At 46.5% G+C, this 15,605-nt stretch overlaps 1 pseudogene; it reads right to left on the reverse strand.

Annotated features, from left to right (window-relative positions):
* Positions 1 to 985: 985 nt before the first annotated feature.
* On the reverse strand, positions 986 to 1,626 carry LOC125518967 (uncharacterized; annotated as a pseudogene).
* Positions 1,627 to 15,605: the final 13,979 nt, after the last annotated feature.

The following is a 15,605-nucleotide window of genomic DNA, read 5'->3' on the forward strand; positions in this document are numbered from 1 at the left end:
CCCTTGGCTTGGGGGGCAAGCCCCTCCCCTTGCCCCCCCCTCTAGATCTCATCTAGAGGGGCCGGCCCCTTCCCCCTTCGCCCTATAAATAGAAGGAGGAGGGAGGGTAGCAGCACCTCATCCAAGGCGCAGCCCTCCCCCTCTCCTACACCCCCTCCTCCTCCGTTGAGCTTGGCGAAGCCCAGTCGGAGAACTGCAAGCTCCACCACCATGTCGTCGTGCTTCTGGAGTTCTTCCCCAACTTCTCCTTCCCCCTTGATGGATCAAGAAGGAGGATACATCCCCATGCTGCACGTGTGTTGAACACGGAGGCGCCGTTGTTCGGCGCTTAGATCGAAATCAACCGCGATCTGAATTGCTGCGAGTACGACTCCTTCATCCGTGTTCTTGTAACGCTTCCGTCTCGCGGTCTTCAAGGGTATGAAGATGAACTCCTATCTCTCTCATTGATAGTCTCTCCATAGATTGGTCTTGGTGATGCATAGAAAATTTTTAATTTCTGCAATGATCCCCAACAAAGGCGTCCTGGTACCGTTGCTCCTGGATGGCGCTCTGCCAGGATCGACCAAAACAATAGGTGAGGGAAACAAAAAAGGGGACGGGGACAAACCCTAGGTATTAAGAACATCAGGAATCTTGTATCCATCAGATCACCATCGCGAGATACTAGTGTGACACCAGAAAATTTATAGTCAACAGCACAAGTAGAAAAAGGTGTTATCTCTACTGGAAGCATAACACCTCGTGGATAGTTGTTCAGCAAATAGAGACCACGCTTTACATGATGATGTCCCCTTTTTGCTAAGCTTTCACAAAAACAGGTACTCACATTTGACATAATTTCTCATCTTCAGATGCCAATCCCTTTTGCTGGATGTTTATTATATATACAAAACAGCACAATGGTACACACGCAACTGGGACGATCATGTTTAGGTACAAATATAGTTTGCTGGATACTAAGGAGCACCATGGACTAGAATTCCTAACTGAAGATTCACAAAATCAAGACCAGCATGAAGCTAATTGAGCACTTGGACTGGAACAATGCACTCACACATGTGCGGAAGATAACAAGGCAAGAGCTTACGGCAAGATGTAGGTCCTAGCGAGCAGGAAGTAGATTGTCCAGAACTGCTTGTCCTTCATGTGGCGTGGGCACAGATCATACCGGACCTTAGCGAGTTCCTGCAGGGATCACAAATTACAGTTTGAGACCTGGGAGCCATCTCTGTCTTGGGAGAAGCGGAGGACGAGATCTGCGGGAGACCTACCTTGGCTCTGGCGAGCATGAGGACGGCATGCCACTTCTACCAGTCCAAGAGCTCGGCCGCCGCCTCCGCAGATCCTCTTGCGACAAAGCATAGCACCGCCATTAATCGAGAGGGAACTAGCAGGGGTGCGGAATCGAGAGGGGGGAAGGAGGGGGTGGAGCTGGAGGGCAGATGACTTGAAGGCGTCGGGGGAGAGTGTCCAGAGGAAGTCGAGGAGCTGCGGCGTGACGCCGAGCTCCTCCGCGTCCTCCTCCTTCCCCTCCGCGGTGGAGGGTTTGCTTGGGCCGATTTCGCTGCTACCGCTGCCGCCGGCACAGTGGCAGAACGGCCATGGGAACAAGGAGAAGGCCATCGGCGGGCAGGTGGGCTGGGACGGGATGCGGCCGGCGACGGCGATCTGGTGGATACGAGATTCGTCGGCAAGCTCTCTAGATTGAGGAGGGAGCGAGAAGAGGCGCGAGACAGGGAGCGGCGGCCACGCGGCTGTCGGCGTGGCACACGCAGCGGGGGATGGAGGCGGAGGGGATCTGGATCGGGCGTTGGTGGATTTTTTTTAGACAAATGTAGGTTGAGTGGTGTGGGGCGGTTGCGGGTGGGAGTGTATCCGGGGGGTGGGTGGTGTGGGAGACTAGTAGTAGCGCGGGTGTCTGACCTGCGCTATGGCTATCCACGTAGTAGTAGCGTAGGTTTTACAACCCGCGCTACTACTACAGTTTGTGTGCCGGGCACAATTAAAGATATTTACTAGTAGTGTGTTTTTTCGTCACGTGCTACCAGTAATATTTACTAGTAGCGTGGGTCAATACAGCACGCTACTAGTAAATAGCAGTAGGGCTGGGAAATATAGCGCGCTACTAGTAAGCGTGTGTCTATAACCTTTTCCCTAGTAGTGTATTGCAGCTCTTGTTGTCGAACAATACTCAGTTTGGGCAGGCAGCTAAGCCTCTTATGGCACATGTATTAATTTATCTAGTTGACAAGAGGTACCAAATGTGTGAAACTAGAGAAAAATACAGTGCACCATTGTCAATTTTTCTGTCTCTTACTTTGAGAGTCCATCGAAGCTGAATTATCACCATACAAATGAATCATCACCCAGCTGCAGTGTTTTATATTTGGAATCCATTGAACTGAAAAAATCCTACAATGTTTACTAACAAACACTACTAGGTGAACTGTTAAAAGCATACAAGCATAGAAGGGGGCAATGATCTGGTGCTACATCGGCGGCTCGATAAGAAAAAAAGCAGATGAGCATACAATCATTATTATATTTTTGACGGTTTTAATTTTGGCTGAACTTTCTGGTTTCTTGACTTTGAACTAATGTATTTTTGTAGGGGCATGCTTCAGCCAGGAAATGGGGGCTTCCTTGAACAAAAAATTGGATAAAGAAGGATCCAACCAAAGTGCAAACTACTCTGAACTTTTATTGAGATTTTTCTTGAACTGAAGCACGTTGCATGGCTCGACAAGGTCGAAGGATTGGTAGAAGTTGCGATGAAGGTCGGGCCCAGCGCAAATGTGAGGTAGTTGGGTCAGGGCAAGACGGCGCTGAAGAAACCTTTACGGCGCCGGCAAGCATGGAAGACGGCGAGCGTGTTGGAAATTTGCCCTAGATGCAATAATAAATTGGTTATTATCATATTTCCTTGTTCAAGATAAATGTTTATTATTCATGCTAGAATTTTATTGACCGGAAACTTAAATAAATGTGTGAATACATAGACAACACAATGTCCCTAGTGAGCCTCTACTAGACTAGCTCGTTGATCAAAGATGGTTGGTTTCCTAACCATATACATGAGTTGTCATTTGATAACGGGATCACATCATTAGGAGAATGATATGATGGACAAGACCCAACCGTAAGCTTAGCATCAAACCATTTAGTTTATTTGCTATAGCTTTCTTCATGTCAAGTATTTGTTCCTTAAACCATGAGATCGCGTAACTCCTTGACGCCGGAGGAATAATTAGTGTATCCAAACGTTACATCATAATTGGGTGATCATAAAGGTGCTATACAGGTATTTCTGAAGGTATCTGTTGGGTTGGCATGGATCAAGACTAGGGTTTGTCACTCTATATGATGGAGAGATATCTTTGGGCCCTCTCGGTAATACAACATCTTAAAGAGCTTGCAAGCAATGTGACTAATGAGTTAGTCATGGGATCTTGTATTACGGAACGAGTAAAGAGACTTGCCGGTAACGAGATCGAACTAGGTATGGAGATACCGATGATCGAATCTCAGGCAAGTAACATATCGTCGGACAAAGGGAATTGCATACGAGATTAACTGAATCCTTGACATCATCGTTCAACCGATAAAATATCTTCATGGAATATGTTTTAATCAATATGGGCATCCAAGTCCCGCTATTAGTTATTGACCGAAGATGTGTCTCGATCATGACTACATGATTCCCGACCCGCAGGGTCGCACGCTTAACGTTCGTTCACGCTAAAGTAGTATTGGGATATTTGATGATTGGTAATCGAATGTTGTTCGGAGTCTCGGGTGAGATCCCGGACGTCACGTGGAGTCTCGGAATGGTCGCGAGGTAACTATTTATATATTGGAACTCATATTTTGGGTTCCAGAAAAAGATGCAGTTTTTTCGGTATTGTACCATGAATCTACTAGAAGGTTCCAGAGGATACTGGAGGGGTCTGGAAGTCCACAAGTGGGTCCACCATGACCCACGTGCTGGCATGGGCTGAGGTGAGGCGCCCTGGCCTTATTGGTATAGACACACCAAGTCCTCAAAAGCCCATGTGACTAGGGAAGTGGGAAAAAGGGGAGTCATAGTAGGAATAGGATTGGATTTGGAGTCCAAATCCTCTCCCGCTTGGCTGCACCCTAGGGCTTGGAGGGGCTGTTCCCCACTCCCCTCCACCTATATATAGAGGGGAGGGGTGTCCCAAGAGTACACACCAAGCCTTTGGCGCCCCTCTCTCTTTCCCGTTACTCCATAGTTCATCTGTCCTTGTTCTAGTCGCGCTTGGCGAAGCCCTGCTGAATTAGCTCCACCACCACCATCACCACCACACTATCGTGCTAGTTGTGATCCTTTCTACTTATCCACCTTCTCTTGCTGGGTCAAGGAAGATGAGACGTCATCGAGCTACACGTGTGCTAAACTCGGAGGTGTCGTCCGTTCGGTATTAGATCGGTTGGATCGCGATCGGATCGCAAAGAGTACAAGTACATCAACCGCATTATATACGCTTCCGCTTTCGGTCTACGAGGGTATGTAGACACACTCTCCCCTTTTGTTGCTATGCTTCCACTAGATAGATATTGGATGTCCGTAGGAATTTTTTTGATTTCAATACTTTGTTCCTTATATATATGTATTCAGATTATTTACAATACACACGTAGTCTTCTTAATTAGGCAGCTAACATGATTAAACCAAAAATATGCATGTATATACATCAGATGAGTGCGAACGTCAAAACGAAGGGCGATCGATGACGCAGCAAGCAATTATATACGTACTCCTTCCGTTTTTATTTACTCCGCATATTAGTTTTGGTCAAAGTCAACTTTGTAAACTTTGACACAAAGTTTATAGACAAAAATATTAATATATACAGTAACAAATCAATCCATTTGATTCATTATCGAATTTACTTTCACATGATATAGATTTGTTATCATAAATGTTTATATTCTTTTCTATAAAATTAGTCAAACTTTACAAAGTTTAACTTCAGTCAAATCTAATATGCAGAATAAATAAAAACAGAGGGATTACGTATGTAGAGTTTTTTTGCATGGACGTACGTAGAGCTGACACAATACCAGTACTGTAGTAGTAGTAGTAGTAGGAGGAGGAGGAGGAGGCGCTGCATGCAGAGCGATACGTAGGCGTAGTAGTAGTCGAGGTGGCCGATACTTGGACAAGCAAGTCACATGATGTTGCAGACCGAAGACGACGTCGCGACCTCCGCATCCTCGTACGCATCCACCTCGTATGCGGCGACCTCCGCATCTACCTCGTACGTGGCAGGTCCCTGCACGAAGGGGGTGACGCGTAGAAGCCTAGTAACGGCTGCGGGTACACCTCGACGGCCTGATGGGCAATGGCAGACCTTCAAGGGGCCAAACTATTAAGGGCTTGAATATCAAAGATTTCTCAGAGTTCATGCATAATTTATTTTCTTTGCCCCCTCAAAAATCTTCACCAAGCTCCGCCACTCCTGGTGGGGCACGTACTGATGCAGCGCTGAAGCCACCACCAGAGGAGGAGAGATGGCCTAGTAGGGCGTGTTTTGATGCAACACTGGAGTCGCCACTGCCGGAGGCAGAGCGAGAGGAGGAGCGACGCGCCAGAAGAGGAGCTGGAGGAGGACCCACAACGGCCGAAAGTAGAACTGGTGGAGAAGCCGCGGCCGCTACTGTTGCTACTGGCTTCTTGTCGTAGACGCACTTATGGATCTGGACAGCGGCTAATGCGAGGGTGCCTCTGCCTTCACCAGAGATCGTAGTAGGGATCCCAAAACTGTCGCCGCCGCCTCCGCTCATGGACAGGCGGGTGGGACAGGCTGCTGGGGTATGGCACACCGGGCAGGCGGGGCACACGGTGTCCGCTGATAATGACTCCATTGGGCCAGGGTGGTCGGGGGGAGAGGGGCATCAGCGCGCCGAGGGCTAAAGTGAATTGGGGTTTTAGGCTACGTTGCTTTCTTGCTTCTAGGGATTTCTTGGAAGGTGAGCTGGGGTGTTCACCTATCAGCGGGCAATGCTATATTTAGATGGTGAAGGGGATGGATTAGACGCCGGCGAGAGAGTGAAAAGACGTGCTTGAGCCGGGGCGTTCTATAGGGGAGGGCGTAAGCGCGTTGGGGTTTCTAGGTTTATTGCTCTCTGCGTTTCTTGGACGACGCTTTGATGTTCATCGATCATCCAGTCTCTGCTTCTATTTGTAGAAATGTTGGGAGAGCAGGGACGCTGGAGAGACAGGGAGAGACACGTTTGGGAGCCGGTACGTAGGTGTCACCGACCACACAAGATGGCATGAGAGGGTTACTTTTTTATGAGCAGAAGGACTTTACGCTCGCAATTGTACTAGTGTACTAAAAGAGATTTTTAGATATTTCATAGACCCTTTGAGTAAAACTAATTTGTATAGCATGTTTTAAGGATTAGAATCTTTAAACAAAAAAACTATGTTACTTGATCATTTGATCTTATAGGCAGTTTTCTTAGGGCATCTCCAATGCCGACATGCAAAATAGACATCGTATTTGTCCGTGTACTGGTGTGGAACTGTCCACAAACACAAATGTGGAAGCCAAGCATCCAACCCCATCCCATGAATGTTTGCCGCTTTTCTTTTTTTAAGTCAGTAACACTCAAAATAATTATAGAAAAATTGCACAATTCATCCATCCATAAATGAAATGCAAATATGGCTAGTACAACAATAGTTCAAATGTATATATTACATCCTGGATAACCAAACATTCAATAAGTTTTTAGAGTTCATCGATTTCAAATTCAATGATAATCGCACATGTCATCCTACCCCTTGACCTTCATCCAACAATTTATGAACGTAAATGGCATGCCTTCGTCCTGTAGTACAACACACAACAACGTATCCGGGCTATACAACATGATGATTATCATGTTGAAACATTGAGTGAAGCGATGAATTGATCAACATGTAGAGCAACAAGGAGCAAAAACTTACAATCTCAATGGTTTGCGAGCCCATGGCCACCTTCTCTCATTTTGCACAATCACACCACAAAAATTTGTGACAAAATTGGAGATGGTGTACCATTGATGGGCTAGCAACTTCATATTGCGATCACGGATCATGTGCAGGTCACATGAAACGTAGCATGCATATTTTGCCAAAAGAATGAGCCCCCTACCTACGAAGTCCGCAAATACAACGTTCATCTGCCGCACATTGCACAACAACTTATCCTCCATCACCGAGTATCGTGCCATTATGCTTACTCTAGAAACAATACAAAGATAAACAAAAAAAGGTCAATGGCATTTGACCGAACACCTGCAGAGCAATGATGTCTGCCATAGATGTGTTGGCACAGGAATGGAGGGTACCAGGATACAGATGGATCCTGGGTGGTTGGCGTCACAGTCCAATGTGGGCAGGCGTGTGGGCGGATGCTATAGGCATCCGAGGATGCCAGGACGACGGCATGAGAGGTATAGCAACATCGTCGAACAAGGAGCATGAGGATTTGAGTAGGTCAAAGGTGTCAAAGCCCTATGCGACAGTGGTCCGGACACACTTGAGTGTGGATCTCCCAAATGGGTATCCAAGCTAGGGCTTGCACTCTCCTGGGATGCAAATCATGTGACATGAAGAAAGAATAAACTTGATCTTTAAAAGTTTGAACAACTGCCACACCTCTCATCATCATTACCAGACCACACCATGCGGTAAGGATAAGGTAGGTTGCGTATATAGTTACTTTTACCTGCACATATACCAGACCACATCAAGTGGTAAAGGTAAGAGACCTCCAACACCAACCCTCAACCGCCTGCAAACGTCCAGGACGCATGGTCTGAATGTGTTGTGTCATCCAACACGATCCTGCATTGGTCCACAGGGCAGTCTGGATGCACTTTCTCCCGTAAACCGGAGACAAATATGGTGGGCTTTGCAGGTGTCCGGAGACAAGCCCGCTTCTGTGTAACGCCCCGAGGCCGATGTGCCAGGTGTCTTCCAGCTATTCACCGTCGTTGCCATGTCATTTGCTTGCGTGTTGCATCTTATCATGTCATCATGTGCATTGCATCATCATGTTTTCAAACTTGCATCCGTCCCGGTCTCCTCGTTCTCTCCGTTGTCCGTTCTGAGCCCAAACACACTTGCACGCGCCCGCGGCATGTCCAAGATATTATTTTATAAGTGGCCGGAAAATGTTCTCAGAATGGGTTGAAAGTTGGCATGCGGTGTTGTTATGTTGTAGGTAGGCCGCCTGTCAAGTTTCATCGCATTTGGAGTCCGTTTGACGCCCCTACGGATAACTATAGCGACATTATAGTCGATCAAAACGTCGGACGTTTTCGGTCTTTGGAAACAGTTGTCGGGCTGCACTCCTCTCCTCTCATCTCAGCCCACTACCACTCACCGCCAGGCCCTACCTAACCTCTCTCGTCAACCCGTGACCCTCCTCGCGCGCGCGCCCGAAAGCTGTCCCGGACCCGACCCGGGCAGTCGTCACCGTTGGATCCGGAACATCCCCAAACATCTACAAAACATCTCCGTTTTGTTAATTGGGCTCCCTACCTATTTTCTCGGACCAGCATATTTTTGCGAGTCCAATTAAATTACCTGCATGTTCAAATTCGTTCCCTAAATCCCTCTTCTTCTTTTTCTTCTCTCTATTTTTTTTCTTCTTTCTTGTCTCCCTCTTTCTTTTAAGGAGTGTAAGTGAGAGAGGTTAAGAGAGCAGAGCCCGCGGTCAGGCGGCCTGCTTCCCCGTGGCCCATTTGGCCAAGGCCTCCCACGTTAACCCACCTATACTGCTAAACCTAACCGGTCCCTCGACCCCCCTCGTTTTCTCTCCCTCGCGCCGCCACATAGGGGCGAGGAGCCAGATCCCATCTCCCCTCCTCACCTCTCATTCCTTCCTGCCGCGAACCCAGACCCGCTCGATCCCCAACCAGCGCCCACGCTCCTCTCTCCTCTCACCCGATCCATGGCCTCTCCCTTCCTCTCGCTGCCGCCTCATCTCACCGGTTCGCCCTCGTCGTTTTTGACAGGAGCAGCAACTCACATGGCCGCTAGCCCCCGCAGTGCCAGGCCGGCCCGCCGCCTCCATCGCGAGCCTGCGCCCAAGCCGGCTACCAAGCCCCTCGCCTCGCGCCGCTGCTTCTCCTCACGTTGCATGAAGCACTCTCGCGCCGCCAGTGGAGGCCAACTCTGCGGCACCTCCGGTCGCTGCCGTCCAGGACGAGCCCAAGCTCCTGCTGCAGTCGCTGCCCGAGCCGTCCTCTCCGGCCAACTCTGCCGCGCCTCGCCCCTTCCTCTGCTCCCTTTCATCCTCCTCCTCGTCGCTGCCATAGCCACAAGCCGAGGCTTGCCTCGCCACCCCTTCAATCGTCATGTACCCGCGGTCGCGCAGCACCATTTTTGCTACTTCTATGAGCATGTGGCCCTTGTTGGACCGAACGCCTCCGTCCCCAATTCGTCAAGTACCCCGGAGCTCACTTGGACACCAAGTACAACGATGATCCGCGAAGACCCAAGCTGCGCCAAGTTCCTCTTTGACCAACGTACAACTACCGGTGCACTCCTCAAGTCTAACTACAATGTGAACAACTACCGTCTCTGAAGAACCGTACCCGGACCGTCAAGCACCTTCTCCGAGGATTTTGCCAAGTACCATGACATGACGACCCTCGAACGCGTCAAGTACCACTACCGTCAAGTACCTCTTCGCAAGACCAAGTTCCTATACGACATGTGTACGACTACCGCCGCCGTGATTTTCGATAAGACATCATGAGCCTCTACTTCCACTACCGCTTCGATGATCGCCGATGAACGATAGGACGACTACTTCGACTACCGTCGCGTGAACCACTACTTCCCTCGACGTCCGAGAACGTCCACTTCCCCTACACTGCTTCGAACTCGAACCCCTCCGATAATGCACGCTTCGAAGGTATAACCCCGAGACAACCGTCCGAGAACGTTTGCATGTGTTGTATGAGATGCACCCGTTGTCTGCACCGTGTCTGAGTTGTCACTTGCTCGGTCCTCCTCTTTTGCCGCTAACCCATGGGGACCCGGTATCCGGGAGCACCCCACCATCCTTGCATGACACGCCCCGTCACTTTTCCTTTTCCTTTTGCACCGGCATCTCAATCGAGTTACCGGAAACTGGGACGTTGCCGTGGCACCATTTCATTATCGTTGCCGTGGCACTCCTTTTCTTTTCCGCCACAATGACAAATGCTTCTTAATATGCTCTTATCAATGTTTCCATAAATACTGCATAAAACTTATACATGTCATTCGCATCATGATAATAACATTTAAATGCTTAAAATTGTTGTTTGCATTAAATTACTAATGCATATGGGGATTTACCGGGTTTGTTGTTTGTTATATCCGGCCCCATTTAAATTGTTTAGATGGTATAGTTTTGTTATGCCTCACCTCTTGCCATGTTTAACAACATTTAATATTGTTGGGTAACTAAACGAGAGAGAACTAAATAAGTCCCGTGGTGTTTCGTCAATGTGCACTTTGCCATGTCATGCCCTCTTTAAACCGGACATGCGTCATACTTGGTTGTGCATCGTGCCATGCTTATGTGATGTTTGTTTACTATGTTGTTTGCTTCTTTCCAGGTTGCTTCTCACGTTAGCTTCGGTTTTGTTCCGGAGTTGTGAGGATCCGTTCGACTACGTCCGTTTGTCTTCTTCATGGACTCGTTCTTCTTCCTCGCGGGATTTCAGGAAAGTTGACCATACCCTCGAAATCACTTCTATCTTTGCTTGCTAGTTGCTCGCTCTTTTGCTATGCCTATGCTGCGATACCTACCACTTGCTTATCATGCCTCCCATATTGTTAAGTCAAGCCTCTAACCCGCCTTGTCCTAGCAAACCGTTGTTTGGCTATGTTACCGCTTTGCTCAACCCCTCTTATAGCATGGTTAGTTGCAGGTGAAGATTGGAGTTTGTTCCTTGTTGGAACATGGATATTTTTGTTGGGATATCACAATATCTCTTATTTAATTAATGCATCTATACACTTGGTAAAGGGTGGAAGGCTCGGCCTTATGCCTGGTGTTTTGTTCCACTCTTGCCGCCCTAGTTTCCTTCATATCGGTGTTATGTTCCCTGATTTTGTGTTCCTTACACGGTTGGATTATAATGGGAACCCCTTGACAGTTCGCCTTGAATAAAACTCCTCCAGCAATGCCCAACATTGGTTTTACCATTCGCCACCTAGCCTTTTCTTTCCCTTGGGTTCTATAGACTCAAGGTTCATCTTTATTTTAACCCCCCGCCCCCCGGGCCAGTGCTTCTCTAAGTGTTGGTCCAACTGAGTGATGTCCTGAGCTACCAGGGGCAACTCTGGGCTGGCCCACTGACGTCTTGCTCATCCGGTGTGCCCTGAGAACGAGATATGTGCAGCTCCTATCGAGATTTGTTGGCACATCTGGGTGGCTTTGCTGGACTTGTTTTACCATTGTCGAGGATGTCTTGTAACCGGGATGCCGAATCTGATCGGAATGACTTGGGAGAAGGAATATCCTTCGTTGACCGTGAGAGCTTGTGATGGGCTAAGTCGGGACACCCCTGCAGGGATTTGAACTTTTGAAAGCCGTGTCCGCGGTTATGGGCAGATGGGAATTTGTTAATGTCCGGTTGTAGAAAACCTGAAGTTGATCCTAAATAAAATACATCAACCGCGTGTGTAACCATGATGGTCTCTTCTCGGCGAGTCTGGGAAGTGAACACGGTGTTGGAGTTATGCTTGACGTAGGTTGTTCTAGGATCACTTCTTGATCATAGTTGTTCGACCGTGCTTTTCCTTCTCTTCTCGCTCTCATTTGTGTAAGGTAGCCACCATATATGCTAGTCGCTTGCTGCAGCTCCACCTCATACCTTTTACCCTACCTATAAGCTTAAATAGTCTTGATCGCGAGGGTGTGAGATTGCTGAGTCCCCGTGACTCACAGATACTTCCAAAACCAGCTTGTAGGTGCCGAGGAAACCATGCAAGTGACTAAACCAAGCTCAAGGAGGAGCTCGATGAAGATCATGTTCGTATTGTTGATCAGTTTCCAGTTGATCAGTAGTGGAGCCCAGTTGGGACGATCGGAGATCTGTGTAGCATTTGGGGTAGTCTTCTTTTATTTTGGTTCCGTAGTCAGACCTTGTTTGTATCTGGATGATGTAATGTTTTTATTCATGTATTGTGTGAAGTGGCGAGTGTAAGCCAGCTATGTAACTATTTCCCTTATGTATTACATGGGTTGTGTGAAGATTACCTCACTTGCGGCATTGCTTTCAATGCGGTTATGCCTCTAAGTCGTGCTTCGACACGTGGGAGATATAGCCGCATCAAGGGCATTACAAGTTGGTTTCAGAGCCTTCCCCGACTTTAGGAGCCCCCTTCTTGATCGAATCGTTGTAGTTGTTGAGTCTAGAAAAATGTTTTGAGTCATTTAGGATTATATATATCGAAGAATAGGATTCTTTTTACTCCTCAGTCCCTTTGTCGCTCTGGTGAGGCATCCTAACGTAGAGTTTTGACTCTTCTCTTCTCAAATTTCACAAAAAAAAAATTAGGGTCACGCGGGTATCTTGGAATCGTTCCGATCGATTTGTGACGAGAACATTGTTCTTGGTGCCTCCTAACAATTAGGGGTTGTGGCAGTGTCCCGGGGAGTTGAGCTCCGAGGTGTTGTCCTCACAATTTTATCGTTGCAATTCTGGAATACCTGAGTTTGCCGACATCAAAAATCTCTTTTATGCAGTTGTTGGTGAGATAACCTCGACGCCACCCAGTACTGGGGCGGGAGTTCGGGAGTATCGCCATAACTCGTATAATGGATGCTTTTCGAAGGTTGAGGTAAACGATTTCCGAAGATTTCTTGGTTATGTGTTGAAGGATGGATACAGTTGGATGTAGGATTTGTTAGTTTTGGGTGAGATATTATGCTTCCCCTGTACCCCCAACACCTAATTGCATAACCGGAAAGTTTTGGGAGTTTATAAGTGGGAACTCAAGTAGCTCTTAGGATATCTTTTCCGACAGATGTATGATATGAAATTGGGGTTCGACGTCTAGTGGTCCGCCTATCCACGGTTGGTTTTACAGTGGTCTCGTTGTGTCTTAAAGAGTCCTTGGCTATGCCGACTCGGGGACGCTTCGTATGTCATGTGCACTGCCTTGTACATGATGGTGCTGTACGATCGAGCCCGTGTAGGCCCCACCACGAAAACTTTGGACGAAATCTCTATCATATGTTTGTTCCGGCTTATTTTACAAGCCAACCGTTTGTTTTGTTTTCAGTTGTGGTATTCGAGTTGCTTCAATGTAAAGTGTTGATTCCATACTTTTCCTAAGCGGTGTTCTCATACTCCTATGCGGACACTAATCCTTCATGATAATCGAGATTGTCATGTCAATCCTTTTCAACCGGTGTGTCTCTCGTCAAGCGGATCTGTTCATTTTCAACATCCGCAAGATCCAATCTCAACTTTCTCAACGGTGTTCGTTCATCCATCCCAAGTTGTCTTTGTTTTCCCACCCTCCCACCCTTGTTTCTTCTAGGACTCGGATTTCTTTATTGAGTATCCATCTTATTTATGTGAAGTCTCTCCATTCTTTTCCTTCAATGTTCTTATCCGGTGATTCTCATGAAGATACTAACGGAGCCTCAAGTTCATCATTATTTGCCTTTTCTTCTCCGGTGGATCCAATTCAAGCTTTCGGTGTTGATCATATTCTTTTCCGTATTTCAAATGCCTTCTCATGCCGGTGCACCTTATATTCAGTCATTCCACGCTCGTTATTCTATTGTTCCGGAGTGCTCAAGATATCTTGAAGATTCGTGTTTCCACTCTGCTTTCGTAATCCTTTCAAGCTCTTTCGAGGTTGTTATCTCATTCTGGCCATTTAATTCAACCGGTTCTTTCTCTCTTTTAAATCGTTCTACGATGTATCTTTTGAGTGGGCCCTAACCCACAGGTCTTTTTCCAGGATCTTACCTGACTCCTCTTATTTTTCCCGGAGCTATCCTCAAATTTCTTTTCAGAGTTGGACGTAAGAATGATTCATCATTGGTCATATGTATTTCTCCAAGATCTTTCAAATTCTTTTCATCGTTGGCTCAACCTTTCCATTTTTCATCCCGGAGTATCTCAACAATTTGGTGGTGTTTCTCATCGTCATTCTCAGATTTTGGAGACCGAAGAAGAATTTTTCCTCCATATCTTGCTCCATTCTCTTCAAGATTCATGGTGCTACCTTGTTGCCATCCTCTCATATTTGTTTTTCCATTGTGAGAATCCTTTTCACCCATCAGGAGCTATTCAAGATTCTTTTCAGTTTGATTCTCCAGAGACCATCAATTCAGGTTTATTCATGCTCAACTTTCAGCTATCATTCTCCAAAATCATACCGGAGCTTAAATCAAGGATTCTCTAGTCAGCTCGTAATCTCTTCGTTCTCATGGATCTAAATTCTCTCAAGCATCTTCGTTTATTTGCTAATCCTTCCCGGTGATTCACCACTACTTCGTTTATTTTCTATTCTTATGGTGGTTCGTTCAAGATTTCTCTTCCTTCTTTATCTTATCAATTCATTCGTTGTTCCAATCCTACCGGTGGTTCATTGAAGACCTTCCCAAGTTGACGCTATATCTATCTTAATCCTTTCTACGAGAATAAGTAGTATGCCAAATCCGTTGCTTGTCATCAATTTAATTGGTGAAGGATAAGCATAATGTAATTCTTATTCTTGTTTCATCGAGTGAACTCAATTCCTTATTCCGGAGGTTCATCAAATTCCTAATCTCAATTATTCATCTTTCTTTCCCGGAGTTCCAAGTTCTCTCAATTATATCATCGTGAAGATCCATCTAATCGTTGCAAGGTTTCACTTTGTGTTTTCAACTTCTCTTTCTTCTCGTTATCCTTTTGTTACCGGAGTTCTTCATGAAGGTTCTACATGATGGTTCATCAAGGATTTAATTCCTTCTCGAAGTGTTCATCTACATTCTTTTCAGAGGAGCTCAAGTAATCTTTCATCTTGCCATCCGGAGTACAATTCTTTCTACCGTATCATTGGAGGTGGTATTATGTCATTCTTGATAATTTGAGTTCATGTTTCATGATTCACATGTTGTTAAGAATGAGATATTTTTAAATCCTTCAACCTCTTCGTTGGAGTTATCTTGGGTTATATTTCACCTAAAACTTTCCCTAAGGATTGTTTCTAATTATGGTGCTTATAAATGATCCAAGTTCTTCACTTATCCTCCCGGTGAAATATCTTCTCGTCTCCTTGTTCATATCAATCCAATCAAATCTTTTCCGTGAGTGGCAAGTTGTCACCTCATAATTTTGAGATGTCTTCTATAAGTCCATATCAAGTTTATCCTTTATGTTGTTGTTTTTTTACAACAACTCTGTTCGACCCTTCTCCTAAGGATGCCTTTTTCAAGCTCATCGGAGATAGAAGATATTGTTTTCTCCTTCCATTCATTCCATTCCATTCTCTCTTTTCTTCCGGAGGCATTTGTGATGTTGCTCTCTTCTACCCTTCTTCTTGTTCTTGTCAGGACCGTGTTCTTTCATGCCTA

Source organism: Triticum urartu, chromosome 7A (assembly GCF_056163025.1).
Source record: "Triticum urartu cultivar PI428250 chromosome 7A, HENAU_Tu73, whole genome shotgun sequence".
NCBI classification, from domain to species: domain Eukaryota; kingdom Viridiplantae; phylum Streptophyta; class Magnoliopsida; order Poales; family Poaceae; genus Triticum; species Triticum urartu.